Genomic DNA, 15,269 nt, shown 5'->3' with positions numbered 1-15,269 from the left:
GGCCTATATCATGCACATGGTTGTAACTAGTAGGGAGGGTATTAAAGGTATAACCATGCATCTACAATGCATATGGTAGTAACCAGTAGGGAGAGCAGTAGGGATATAGCCAGGCATATACCATGAACATGGTAGTAACTAGTAGGGGGGGCACTAGAGGTATAACCAGGCATATACCATGCACATGGTAGTAACCAGTAGGCAGGCCACTAGAGGTATAACCAGGCATATACCTTGCACATGGTAGTAACCAGTAGCGAGGGCACTAGAAGTATAACCAGGGATACACCATGCACATGGTAGTACCCAGTAGGGAGGGCACTAGGCATATAACCAGGCATATACCACGCACATGGTAATAACCAGTATGCAGGGCACTTGGGATATAACCAGACATATACCATGCACATGGTAGTAGCCAGTAGGTGGTGCACTAGGGATATAACCAGGCATATACCATGCACATGGTAGTAGCCAGTAGGGAGGGTACTAAAGGTATAATCAGACATATACCATGCACCTGGTATTAACCAGAAGGGATTACACTACAGGTATAACCTGCCATATACCATGCACATGGTAGTAACCAGTAGGGAGGGCACTAGAGGTATATCCATTCATATACCTTGAACATGGTAGTAATCAGTAGGGAGGGCACTAGAGTTATACCCGGACATATACTATGCACATGGTAGTAACCAGTAGGGAGGGCACTAGGGATATAACCAGGCATATACCATGCACATGGTAATAACCAGTAGGCAGGGCACTTGGGATATAACCAGACATATACCATGAACATGGTAGTAGCCAGTAGGTGGTGCACTAGGGATATAACCAGGCATATACCATGCACATGGTAGTAGCCAGTAGGGAGGGTACTAAAGGTAGAATCAGACATATACCATGCACCTGGTATTAACCAGAAGGGAGGACACTAGAGGTATAACCTGCCATATACCATGCACATGGTAGTAACCAGTAGGGAGGGCACTAGAGGTATATCCATTCATATACCTTGAACATGGTAGTAATCAGTAGGGAGGGCACTAGAGGTATAACCAGGCATATACCATGCACATGGTTGTAACCAGTAGGGAGGGCACTAGGGATAAAACCAGGCATATACCATGCAGATGGTAATAACCAGTAGGGTGGGCACTAGGGCTATAACCAGGCATATACCATGCAAATGGTTGTAACCAGTAGGGAGGGCACTAGGGATATAACCAAACATATACCATGCAAATGGTTGTAAGCAGTGGGGAGGGCACTAGGGATATAACCAGGCATATACCATGCTTATGGTAGTAACCAGTAGGGAGGGCACTAGAGCTATAACCAGGCATATACCATGCACTTGGTAGTAACCAGAAGGCGGGGCACTAGAGGTATAACCATGCATACACCATGCATGTCGTAGTAACCAGTAGGGCAGGCACAATAGGTACAACCAGGCATATGCCATGCACATCATACTAACCAGTAGGGAGGGCACTAGGTAAAAAAATCAGACATATACCATGCACATGGTAGTAACCAGTAGGGAGGGCGCTAGAAGTATAACCGGGTATATACCATGCACATGGTAGTAACCAGTAGGGAGAGCACTGGAGGAATAACCAGGCATATACCATGCATACGGTAGTAACCAGTAAGGAGGGCACTAGGGCTATAACCAGGCATATACCATGCATATCATAGAAACCAGTAGGGAGGGTACTAGGGATATAACCAGGTATATACCATGCACATGGTAGAAACCAGTAAGGAGGGCACTAGGGGATATAAACAGGCATACACCATGCACATGGTAGTAACCAGTAGGGAGGGCACTGGAGGAATAACCAGGCAGATACCATACGGTAGTAACCAGTAAGGAGGGCACTAGGGCTATAACCAGGCATATACCATGCATATCATAGAAACCAGTAGGGAGGGTACTAGGGATATAACCAGGTATATACCATGCATATCATAGAAACCAGTAAGGAGGGCACTAGGGGATATAAACAGGCATACACCATGCACATGGCAGTAACCAGTAGTGAAGGCAGTAGAGGTATAACCAGGCATATATCATGCACATGGTAGTAACCAGTGGGGAAGGCACTAGAGGGATATAACCAGCATATACCATGCACATGGTAATAACTAGTAGGGAGGGCACTAGAAGTATAGCCAGGCATATGTCATGCACGTGGTAGTAGCAAATAGGGGCAGCACAAGGGGGATATAACCATGCATAAACCATGCACATGGTAGTAACCAGTAGGGAAGGCACTAGGGATATAACCAGGCATATACAACAAACATGGTAGTAACAAGTAGAGAAGACACTTCAGGTATAACCAGGCATATACCATGTAGATTATATTAACCAGTAGGGAGGGCACTAGTGGTATAACCAGGAATATACCTGGTTGTAAATAGTAGGGAGGGTATTAGAGATATATCCAGGCATCTACAATGCATATGGTAGTAACCAGTAGGGAGGGAAGTAGGGATATAGCCAGGCATATACCATGAACATGGTAGTAACCAGTAGGGAGGGCACTAGAGGTATAACCAGGCATATACCATGCACATGGTAGTAACCAGTAGGGCGGCCACTAGAGGTATAACCAGGCATATACCACGCACATGGTATTAACCAGGATGGAGGGCACTAGAGTTATACCCAGGCATATACTATGCACATGGTAGTAACCAGTAGGGAGGGCACTAGGGATATAACCAGGCATATACCATGCACATGGTAATAACCAGTAGGCAGGGCACTTGGGATATAACCAGACATATACCATGCACATGGTAGTAGCCAGTAGGGGGTGCACTAGGGATATAACCAGGCATATACCATGCACATGGTAGTAGCCAGTAGGGAGGGTACTAAAGGTATAATCAGACATATACCATGCACCTGGTATTAACCAGAAGGGAGGACACTAGAGGTATAACCTGCCATATACCATGCACATGGTAGTAACCAGTAGGGAGGGCACTAGAGGTATATCCATTCGTATACCCTGAACATGGTAGTAATCAGTAGGGAGGGCACTAGAGGTATAACCAGGCATATACCATGCACATGGTTGTAAACAGTAGGGAGGGCACTAGGGATAAAACCAGGCATATACCGTGCACATGGTAATAACCAGTAGGGTGGGCACTAGGACTATAAACAGGCATATACCATGCATATGGTAGTTGCCAGTAGGGAGGGCACTAGTGGTATAACCAGGCATATACCATGCACATGGTAGTAACCAGTAGGGAGGGCACTAGAGGTATAACCAGTCTATACCATGCACGTGGTAGTTGCCAGTAGGGAGTGCACTAGGGATATTTCCAGGCATATATTATTCACATGGTAGTAACCCAGTAGGGAGGACAATAGGGGTATTACCAGGCAATACCATGCATATGGTAGTAACTAGGTGGGAGGTCACTAGAGGTATAAACAGGCATATTCCATGCACATAGTAGTAACCAGTAGGGAGGGCACTTGGGATATAACCAGGCATATACCATGCACATTGTAGTAACCAGTATGGTGGGCATTAGGGATATAACCAGGCATATACTATGTACATGGTAGTAGCCAGTAAGGAGGGCACTAGGGATATAACCAGGCATATACCATGCACATAGTAGTAACCAGTAGGGAGGGTGCTAGAGGTATAACCAGGTATATACCTTGCACATGGTAGTAGTCAGTAGCGAGGGCACTAGAGGTATAACCAGGCATATACCATGCACATGGTAGTAACCAGTAACGTGGGCAGTGGAGTTATAGCCAGGCATACACCTTGCACATGGTAGTAACCTGTAGGGAGGGGAGTAAGGATATAACCAGGCATATATGATGCACATAGCAGTAACCAGTAGGGTGGGAATGCACATGGTAGTAACCAGTAGAGAGGGCACTAGAGGTATAACCAGGCATATCCCATGCACATGGTAGTAACCAGTAGCGAGGGCACTAGAGGTATTACCAGGCATATATCATCATACATATGGTAGTAACCAGTAGGGGGGGCAGTAGGGATATAACCAGGCATATATCCTGCACAAGGTAGTCACCAGTTGGGAAGACACTAGGGTTATAGCCAGGCATATACCATGCACATTGGATGTGGAGATTAAGTCAGGGCAAGCATGCCATTCAAGGAGTACAAACTGACAATTACAACAGCTATTTTCTGCTCACTTTTTATGTGCAATAAAGCTGTTGTGACTCTGTGAAAACGGTGATGGTTTATTGTACAGAAGCAACTAATAGAAGTTCCCAAATGACATAAATGACTCTGCAGATGTTCCTTTTCTCTCATCCATCTAAGTGATTTAGGATGTCTCTGGAAAACAAGGTTTGTGGTTCCGCAGCCCAAGGCAAGATATATCATCTTACAGTACTCCTTAATCGAGTTCAGAAAAACATATCTATACTGAAATCACTATTTTCTGTCCAACTAACAGGAAACTAAGTTGCTGAGTGCTAAAATTGCATCCATATAGAAAATGCTGTGACACTGAACCTAGGGAAGAGAGCCCAACAGTATAAGAATGCTGCATTCTCATGTTGAACACTTGGAATATAGGAAAAGACATAATAATTTACAGCTTTTAGGGCTGAAGGAAAGAAGGAGGTGAAGGCAGGGATCCTAGGAAATATTTGCAAACTAGGCTACAAGAGGCCTTGAATTTATATGAGCATGATCTTTTACGCACGTGCACAAACACAGACACATACACACACAGACACACACTCAGACACACACACACACACACACACACACACACACACACACATACACACACACATACACACACACACACACACACACACACACACACACACACACAAAACCTTCAAAGCACAGTTCACCTCAGGGAAGCTGACAACAGAACATATTTAAAATGTTAAACTTCTCTGACAAAATGATTCTGAAGTCATAATGAAGGAAAGGCTTTCATTCTGGATGGTTTTGTCAGATCTACAAGGACTTCTCCATTGAAGTTATAGATAAAAGGTCCACCTTTGTCACAGTTACAAGTTAATGCCATAAGAATGCTTGTTGATTATTAAATGGAAAAGGTTCACTACAATCTTTGAGATAACAAACTTAGCTTTATTATTTCTGCAGCAAAACCAGCTGTCAGAGGTCCATGATAATTCGTCTTGGTCTAAGCGAACTTTGTCTTCCTGATCTGATTAGCATGTGAAGAATACTACAAGGTGTAAGGATCCTACAGAGTTGAAGCATGCTGCTAGGTGTAAGGATCGTACATAAATGAAGAATACTGCAAGGTGTAAGGATTGTACAGAACTGAAGAACACTGCAAGGTGTAAGGAAGGTGTAAGGATCATACAGAATTGAAGAATACTGCAAGGTATAAGGATCATACAGAATTGAAGAATAGGGCAAGGTGTAAAGATTGTACAGAACTGAAGAATATTGCAAGGTGTAAGGATCATACAGAATTGAAAAATACTGTAAGGTGTAAGGATCATATAGAATTGAAGAACACTGCAAGGTGTAAGGATCGCACAGTGCCTGGGAAGTTTACAACTATTGCTACTATACAAGGTTCAGATGTACCAAACACAATTAGGAGTCACATGAGTGTGGGATACTCAGGGTGTCAAGTGAGCACCTTCAAAACCTGCAGCCTAACAAATATTTGTAGTACTAATCAACAACTCATTTAGTCCCTCAGAGAGCCAATGTGAACTGAAACTAGATACAGCTTCTCTTCTGAAGGATAATGTGTCTGCAACAGTGAGTAATTCATCTGCTATTCTGGCATGATGAAAGGATGAAATGTCGTAGGATTCATTCAGATGACATACCTGTGGAAGCATGGTGAAATGGCAGTGGAGTTTTTAACCAGAATGTTTAATGAAATCTTGGAAAGTGGGAGGATGCTTGAGGAATGGAGAAAAAGTGTTTTGGTACCAATTTTTAAGAATAAGGGTGATGTGCAGAGCTGTAGTAACTACAGAGGGATTAAATTGATCAGTCACAGCATGAAGTTATGGGAAAGAGTAGTGGAAGCAAGGTTAAAAAGGGGCGTGATGATTAGTGATCAGCAGTATGGTTTCATGCTGGGAAAGAGCACTACAGATGTGATCTTTGCTCTGAGAGTGTTGATGGAGAAGTACAGAGAATGTCAGAAGGAGTTGCATTGTGTGTTTGTAGACTTAGAGAAAGCATATGACAGGGTGCCTAGAGAGGAGTTGTGGTATTGTATGAGGAAGTCAGGAGTGTCAGAAAAGTATGTAAGAGTGGTACAGGATATGTACTAGGGTAGTGTGACAGTGGTGAGGTCTGCGGTGGGAGTGATGGATGCGTTTAAGGTGGAGGTGGGGTTACATCAAGGATCAGCTCTGAGCCCTTTCTTATTTGCAATGGTGATGGACAGGTTGACAGACGAGATCAGACAGGAGTCCCTGTGGACTATGATATTTGTAGATGACATTGTGATCTGTAGTGAGAGTATGGAACAGGTGGAGGAGACCCTGGAGAGATGAAGATATGCTCTAGAGAGAAGAGGAATGAAGGTCAGCAGGACTAAGACAGAATATATGTGTGTGAATGAGAGGGAGGATAGAGGAACGGTGAGGATGCAAGGAGTAGAGGTGGCGAAGGTGGATGAGTTTAAATACTTGGGGTCAATAGTTCAGAGTAATGGTGAGTGTGGAAGAGAGGTGAAGAAGAGAGTACAGGCAGGATGGAGTGGGTGGAGAAGAGTGTCAGGAGTGATTTGTGACAGTAAGTGTGAAAGGGAAGGTCTACAAGAGGGTAGTGAGACCAGCTATGTTATATGGGTTGGAGACAGTGGCATTAACAAAAAGGCAGGAGTTTGAGCTGGATGTGGCAGAATTAAAGATGTTAAGATTTGCACTGGGTGTGATGAGGGTGGACAGGATTAGGAATAAGTATATTAGAGGGACAGTCCAGGTTGGAAGGTTTAGAGACAAAGTCAGAGAGGCAAGATTACGTTGGTTTGGACATGTGCTGAGGAGTGATGCTGGGTATATTGGGAAAAAGATGCTAAGGATGAAGCTGCCAGGTAAGAGGAAAAGAGGAAGACCTAATATAAGGTTTATGGATGTGGTGAGAGAGGACATGCAGATGGTTAGTGTGACAGAGCAAGATGCAGAGGACAGGACGAAATGGAAACAGGTGATCTGCTGTGGCGACCCCTAATGGGAATCAGCCGAAAGAAGATGATGATGACTCAGGGTAAAAGTGTTAAGTCAGAGATGTATCCAAAATGAAGGTCATGAAGTACTGCATGGAACTATGACTTTTTTAGTTTTGGATCTCATGGAGGTGAGTCTTTTGACTGAGTAACTTTACGTAGCTTGGCTGCTTGTGGGATTCATTGCACTCTGCCATTGTAGTCTTTGTTTTATTTAATTTACTTTTCTGCATCATTGACTGCTTTTATTCTTTGCTTGCACGGGCTGCTTAAGAAGGAGTAACTGTAAGTGTACAACTGCCAACAGATGGAATGACTTATTTAAAGGGTATGTTATTGCTTTTTTAAAGAATACCATTTGTTATCCATTCAGTTATTTCTTTATCTGTTTGCTGTTCTGTTGTATTATCTGTTTATTGCTCTTTAGGCTAGTTGTTTAATATACAGGCTTCAAACTATTTTTCCTTTAACACAATAATAGGTTATAATATGCCTGGTACAAAGCATGTTTATGTTGTTTCTTTTTGGGCAAGAATTTTGACATTATTTTCAGCCAAAAATTGGAGATGGCAAGTTGTTACCAAAGGTGCTTAAAAGGCATCTGGTAGGGTATATCTCTAAAATGTCTATGTTCTTCACCTGAGGAGGGTCTATCTTAATTCATCAACAGCTGGAATGGTTTCTGGAAGAGCTTACGCATGTTGCACACAGGCTGTACAATTTCCAAGGGTAAACATGCATCAGGGCAAATATGTTTCAGCCGCAATGTATGTCATAAAGGTAGATAATCATAAATTATCCAAGGTGCCCATCAGTAAACTGCAAGTATTTAACAAGATGAACCTCACAGTGCCTTTTTATTGGAGGAATGTTGTAATGGTGTGGCAGACAGTGGACATGCCCTCTTCCATCTCTGAGAGGCACTGTAAAATTAGCAGTCAGTAAACAGACAGGATCTCTTCCTTTGGTTAAGTGCATGAAGATTTATACAGCTGCATGACTCCACATCAGAATTAACTTTTTGTAATCTCACTTGATTTAATAAAATTTGTCTTTCACTTTTCAGTAGTGATATGTCTTTTGACAGACCACAAGTGTGTCCTACATTCCTGTGGTCATTTAGTCTTAGAAATCAATTGAAGCCATGGAGATTAGACCTATTTATAGTGAAGGACACAGAATTCCTGTCCTTCCTTAGGAACAATGTGACCTTCTACATAAGACTTAACCATCAGGAATGTCCCAATTTTTATATGGCGGACATCTTTTAAATTACAGTTGAGTAGTACTGTCCATGCTATGAAGTCTATGTTATGTGCTAGGTATAACTCTCAGATAGCTGATCTACAGACAGAAACTGAATTTATTAGTAGTCACTGTAAACAGACCAAGTATCGTAATAATATGCTGCAGCTGTCAACTAGTTGCCATAAACTGAAGCTGAATTATGTTAGCAAACAGCAAGAGAAAGAGAAAAGTCACTTATAACTTCAACATCAGAATCAGAATCAGAACCACATTTATTGGCCAAGTATGCACACATACAAGGGATTTGAGTCCAGTTTTGATGGCTCTCCAGGTATAAATTGCATAAGTAACATACACACAACTATTAATCACACATCTAAAAAATAAAGGCAAAACAAAGAATGTACATAAACATATATACAAAGTGCAAAGTGGAACCAATACAAAAACAATATTGCAAGGACCCAAAAACATGGAAAGTAAAAAGTGCCCAACCCTGTTAACTAAGTTAACCATTTCTAAGTTTGATGGCCTTTGGAAAAAAAGCTGTTCTTATATCTATTTGTTTTAGCATGCATTAATCTATAATGTCTAGCCAGTGGGAGAAGTTCAAAAAAATTATGTCCTGGGTGTGAGGGATCTGTAATGACTTTACCTGCCTGTTTCCTGAATCCAGAATAGTACAGGTCATATAAGGTGGGCAAACTAGCACCAATAATATTTTCAGCAGACCTGACTATTCTTGTAACCTATTTTTTCATGTTTAGTCACTAACCCAAACCACAGTATTACAGATGAACTGAGAACAGAGTCAATAACTGCAGTATTAACTGAATTAGCAGCTCCTGTGGAAGGTTAAACTTACTTAGCTATCGCAGAAAGTACATTCACTGTTGAGGCTTTTTTATAATAGACAACTAAAAATAAAACAAAAAGTGATGAGAATGAAATAAAATAAATAAAACAAAAGCAGACCAACTTACACTGCCACTCATTTATTAGAGCAAAGTTAAAATGATAAAAACTATAAAACAGACTGTGCGCTTTTGTCTTAACTGCTCATAATACTTCTTCAGAGTAAAGAGCTGCTGTTATTCATTAACTTAAATACTGATGTGTCAACCAATCCAAAGCCATAGATTAGCATATCGTAGATGATGCAATCACATCAAATAAAGTGCCAAAATTGACAATAATAAAAATAAAGACACATTGCATGTAAAATAGGTTAAAAACAAGGCATTAAATGCATATAATACTTTGAAGTGGTTAGTGTTACCACCTCACAGCAAGAGGTTCTCCGGTTCGATCCTCAGCTGGGGTGCCTTCTGTGCGGAGTCTGCATGTCCTCCCTGTGGTCACGTGGATTTCCTCTGGGTGCTCCAGTTTCCTCCCACATCCCAAAGACATGTTGTAGGTCGATTGGACACTCTAAATTGGCCCTAGGCATGATTGTGTGCATGTGTGTGCCTTGTGTGGAATGTTGGGCGCCGGGCTGGCAACTTGACACTGTAAAACTCCACTGCTAATCAGGATTGGACAAGATGATCTGCTGTGGTGACCTCTAACCAGGAAAAGCTGAAAGAAGAGAATACTTTGAAGTTCACCTTATTTAAAACAAATAAATAACAGCAAAGATCACTAATAAAATTGCACTGCACTCACACAATGCTAGCCTTCTTTTTTAATACACTAGACAAAGATAAGGCATCACTGATTCCTGGAGTAGCTGAAGCATTAAGCCTCAGTTTTACTCTTTATATTTGACAAGTATATCCAAGTCACTCATGAAATTTGAAACCACAACCTGGTCAGTAACAAAAAATAAAAACTTACAATTAAGGTACCTACTACTATGCCTGTATAAGGCATTAGTGGGCTTGTTTTTTCCTAACAAAGCTTTAAAAACTGAATTACTGTTTTCTACAGTTAAATAACAGTGCAAACTTATTTTTAACAAAATGGACAATATTATTAAAGGTAATAAGGCATGTAAACCTCACAAATTAAAGAGGGACAATGCTGGCTATGATTTTACCCAGTCCCAGTTCAATGGTGGTCCTTCAGGCATGACTATATGAGAACAATGTGGATGTAGTGATGGAAGAGACTGAATATGATGGGGACTGTTTTTTTTTTTAGACCAACAATACAATAGAGTTAACCTGGCTTAATGCCTTGGTTGCTCCAGGAATCAATGATGCCTTATCTTTGTCTAGTGCATTAAAAAAGAAGGCTAGCATTGTGTGAGTGCAGTGCAATTTTAACAGTGATTTTGTACTGTTACTCACTTGTTTTAAATAAGGTGAACTTCAATGTATTATATGCATTTAATATCTTGTCTTTAACCTCATTTTAAAATCACTATTTTACATGCAACACATCTTTATTTTTATCATTGTCAATTTTGGCACTTTATTTGATGGGATTATGTCATCTAGGATATGCTAATCTATGGCTTTTGATTGGTTGACACATAAGTATTTTAAGTTCATGAGTCATGGCAGCTCTTTACTCTGAAGACATCTTATGAGCAGTTAAAAAGAAAGCGCTCAGTCTGTTTTATAGTTTTTATAGTTTTAACTTTGTTCTAATAAACAACTGGTGGTATAAATTGGTCAGGTTCTATTATATTTATCTTTTTTACAATAGATCCAACATTGGTCTCCTATTTCAAATCCTGAGTGATAACAGATCCCGGAAACATTAAAGTTTCCAAAGTTGATGCAGCAGAATTCAATATAAAAGGAGGAGATATTGTATTCTGGGCACTGAAGTACAGACCAGGTAAATTTATGGATTTTTCTGTAGGCAGAAAGAAGGGCTAACAAGGTTATTATTAAAATAAAGCAGGAAGCTAAACATGTTTTGAAACCATCCAATCTCACTAGTCTGTCCAGGTCATACCTCTCAACTGTACTGTATTACAGGGTTCATTCTCCATTTTGAGACTTACAAAGTCACTGTTCCGCGCAGCTCCACATTGAAAGGGTATTTCACACATTAAGTATTATGAATTCTTTAACTGATATTCATTATAAAAATATATTCATGATAAAACTACTGAATCATATTAATTCATCAAAAGAATATTTTATAAATATATATATAAAATAAATATAAGGTAACTCATTTAACCATCTTGTAAGCTTCCTAGCTGAAGTTTATTTACTTACTTTTAGCTATTTTATGTATTTATAGTAAGCTGTTAGTGAGTGGTCCACATTTTGTCCACTTGTTTCACATTTTATGAGGTAGTGTTCCACATTTGGTAGACAGAAGGTTGAGAACTATGCAAAGTGCATTCACAAAATGGCCCTTTACTTGATGAATCTCTTTTTTCCATCTTTTGTAAAAGTTTATATTTCCCTAGGGTTATACCACAGAGGGTTTATTCAGTGGCAGAAGACATTAATATTAAAAAGATTAGCACAACTATTCCAATGTCCCTGTCAAGCAATGCACTCAGGCTTGATGGTCAGCCAGTAGAAATATCTAAAGCACTGGAATGGATGGCCCAGTTAGTTACCTATTTTGTTCAAGTTATGTTTGGCAAGTGTGACCTTCTTCTACAGTCCAAGGCATCACTAATTATTTTGTCTAAAACTTACAAAAACGGGAATATTGTAGGTAATTATAGACACCTTTCTCTCTCACATGCACAGATAAAACTATATCAGTCCCTGTTGTAACAGTTCAAGACAGGCTAGCTCTGTTATGAATCTGTGTGGACACTTTGAAAGCCCTCTCACAGATGCTTCAGACAGCCAAACCAGATCCTCTTCTAAAAGGCATTCAGGTCTATTTCCTTGGAATTTCTAGGGTTGACTCCCAAGAAGTTTCTATATGCCAGATTCCACAGTTTATTTCAATAAAAGTACCACTAAATGCTCTTTCAGTAATAGTAATTACTATTGTAGTCTCTTTGCTCTGGTTTTGCTGGCCAGTGAGCTGTTAGGTTACTTTTTAGATGGTAAAGCTGATTTTATGGGGTGGAGTCAGATCAGTGAGCAAGTACACTCTTTATTATTTGCTAATGCTTATGTGTTATTAAATTCTTATATTAAGCAAGATCTTCCTGTCATAGTGAAGCTGCTTCACTCATTTTATCAAATGTCTTCACTGAAAATAAACATATTTAAGTCAGTAATCCTACAGACTTGTTCTATATCTCTTGACTTGCAATGTGTTGTAATCCTCCATGGTTCCTAGGTGTTCAGCTGCAGAAGGTGCCATCTATAATGATAAAACTAACCTTTAATGCAATATCAGAAAAGATTCATGGACTAGTTCATGCTCAAGTATACCTTAGTCTGCCAATGCTGGGCAGTGTAAACACAATAAAAATGATGCCGACACCCAGATTCTACTATTCAGTGATGCATTTATTTTCCTTAGCCTCTTTGACATGAGTGGGCAAGTTGCAAAAGCTGGTGGCACAGTCTGTTTTGAAAAGAAAGGGATGGAAATTGTCATCACATATAATGCATGCACCAGCATATGTCAGTGGCTTGGGTGTACTAGTTTTAAGGCCTGTATACAGGCTGTTGTGTTGAGTCACGTGATGAAACCAGGTGAAAACACTAAAGCATTATGGACCAAGCTGGAGGCTTTGATTCATTCTACTAGCTCAACCTATGCCTTTGTTTCATACATTACTTCAATGTCGATGACCCCCTACTAATGATTGGTCTTACAAGCCTTGGACGTGGCATATTAATCTCTTGTCAAGTCTGCTGGCATGAAATTTCATGTTTCCCTTCCAGACTTTCTCAAACCTGCAGGATGAAAGAGGAGGTGCTTCTGTTGCGTGAACTCCTTAGACAGGGAGAGTTACAATGAAAGTATCCCATCTTGTGCATTGTGAGGAGCCTCAACCAGATTTCATGTCCTCTGAGAAGCTGAATGAAATATTTTTGTTACTACAAAATGTTTTTGGAGACATCTGCTGCTGAGATAAGTTGTAATTATTGTTGTCCTTGGGAGACATGATAAGGTTTTACTATCACCCATCTCTCTCTTTGATAAAGTGCACTACATTGCTAGTAAAGATGAAAGTTTGTTGGTTAAAGCTAGACATCTTTATGATCTTCCGACCATGCCAAATAAGAAACATGTTCATCATGCTGTGCAAAGGGGGGGGGGGCGGGTATGGTTAGTTGCCTATCAGGTACAAGGGTTTGCAACATCACTCAGGCACTCATGTACTTGCACCACAAGTGCACATATGATACTGTAATAGTGTACATGTGTGCAAATGACTTGAGACATCCCTCTCAGAAATATATGAAGACAGACATAATAGAGTTCTCAGAATATGTGCCCAATGCAGGTATGAGCCTAGTCTTGAGAAACATTTTACCATCACCAAGAATGATGCCATAATACGAGCAAAATATTATTGACTTCAACAACTGGCTTATCTTCTGGTATCAATTAAAGGGGTTCCACTATATATGTATCACTATATATATATATATAAGTATCCACTATATATATATATCAGCCTGAGTCAAAATGGGGTTCTTCTATACCTCTTCTTCCCCAGGCTTTTGCATACTGGCTAAAACCTTGTCCACCCCATAGTGTCTATTTTAGACAACATCAGTCCTCAAAAGCTTTCCAACATAACAAAACACAATCTAGGTAACATAAAGGTGTTGCTGTTCAGTGCTAGGAGCCTTAATGAAAAAAAAATCCACTCCCTGTAAGCATCCTTACTGTGTAAAACTTTGATATATGCATTGTTATGGCAACATGGTTTAAGAGCATTCACATTACACCATCAGTGCAGGGTTTTAGTGCTTATCACTCATTCACGTCCACTGTACTAAATAAATCTAATCTATAACCAAATGAAGTAGGTTATTTCAAGCACAAAAAGGTAAATTGGTTGGGCTTAAACTGGCCTGCAAAGGCAGTTATCCTAGTAATTACCTATGAGCCTGTCTCCATATTTGTAAAACAACACTTCACCTTCAGACTACTTAGGCAACATAAATAGAACACGCTGGAGGGATAGACATGTATCACAGAGAATACCAGTTCTGTGTAATTACCCTCCCCTCCACATAAAGTCAAATATTTCTCTTAATATTCAGATGTAATCTGGATGAATGGATGGGTAACCACAAACTCGCCTTTAGTTTAGAACCTTTCTCCCTCATGGATAGGGTCAAAGTGTAAATGTTCTGCTCGTCTCTGGGTTATTCATACTTAAAATATAAGAGCTAAAAATTTCATGGGAATGTGTGGCTTGGCTTAGAAAGATTCTCACAGATGAATAACCTTATAAAAATCTATAAACTTATGCTGCTGAACAAGTTTAAAAATTTGTACAACATAGACAGGAGTTGTAATACTAGAGAAGCAATATTAAGAGCTTTAAAGGTTCTATGAAGTCAACTTACCCTTTTAGAAAGCTGGCAAAAATTTCTGTTTTGTAGTAATGACACATCAATGAGTCTACAATAATATTGTGCAATGTGATAAAGAGAACATCATGGAACTTGTTCAGGTAGACACTGGGCATCTACATACCTCTCAACCTCTTAGAACAAGAAATCTGGATAAAGCTATAAATAAAAGTGGCCCAAAAATAGGGACAATTTTAAATAATGCTCTTACAAACTTAGAAAGTTGATGGAATAATAGGTTTTGCATTAGCATGAATTTTGTGAGGGGCATGAATTCTGAAACTCAAATGTCTGTCATTATTTTCTAACTTCAGTTTTTAATGATTGCTACTAATTTGCCAGAAAACCATCATTTTATGATAAATGGACCAAAAATATGAGACAAAAATCTGGACA

General features: G+C 39.9%; 1 long non-coding RNA gene across 1 annotated transcript in view; it reads right to left on the bottom strand.

Annotated features, from left to right (window-relative positions):
* LOC122796582 overlaps positions 1 to 15,269 on the bottom strand; it is a 1,807,408-nt gene that overhangs the window by 1,138,834 nt on the left and 653,305 nt on the right. The window lies entirely within an intron of this gene.

The sequence above is a fragment of the Protopterus annectens genome, chromosome 3.part0 (assembly GCF_019279795.1).
Source record: "Protopterus annectens isolate FY-2018-M chromosome 3.part0, PAN1.0, whole genome shotgun sequence".
Taxonomy (NCBI): Eukaryota; Metazoa; Chordata; order Ceratodontiformes; family Protopteridae; genus Protopterus; species Protopterus annectens.
The sequence above is the reverse complement of the archived record's forward strand: the minus strand, read 5'-3'. Positions and strand labels throughout refer to the sequence as shown.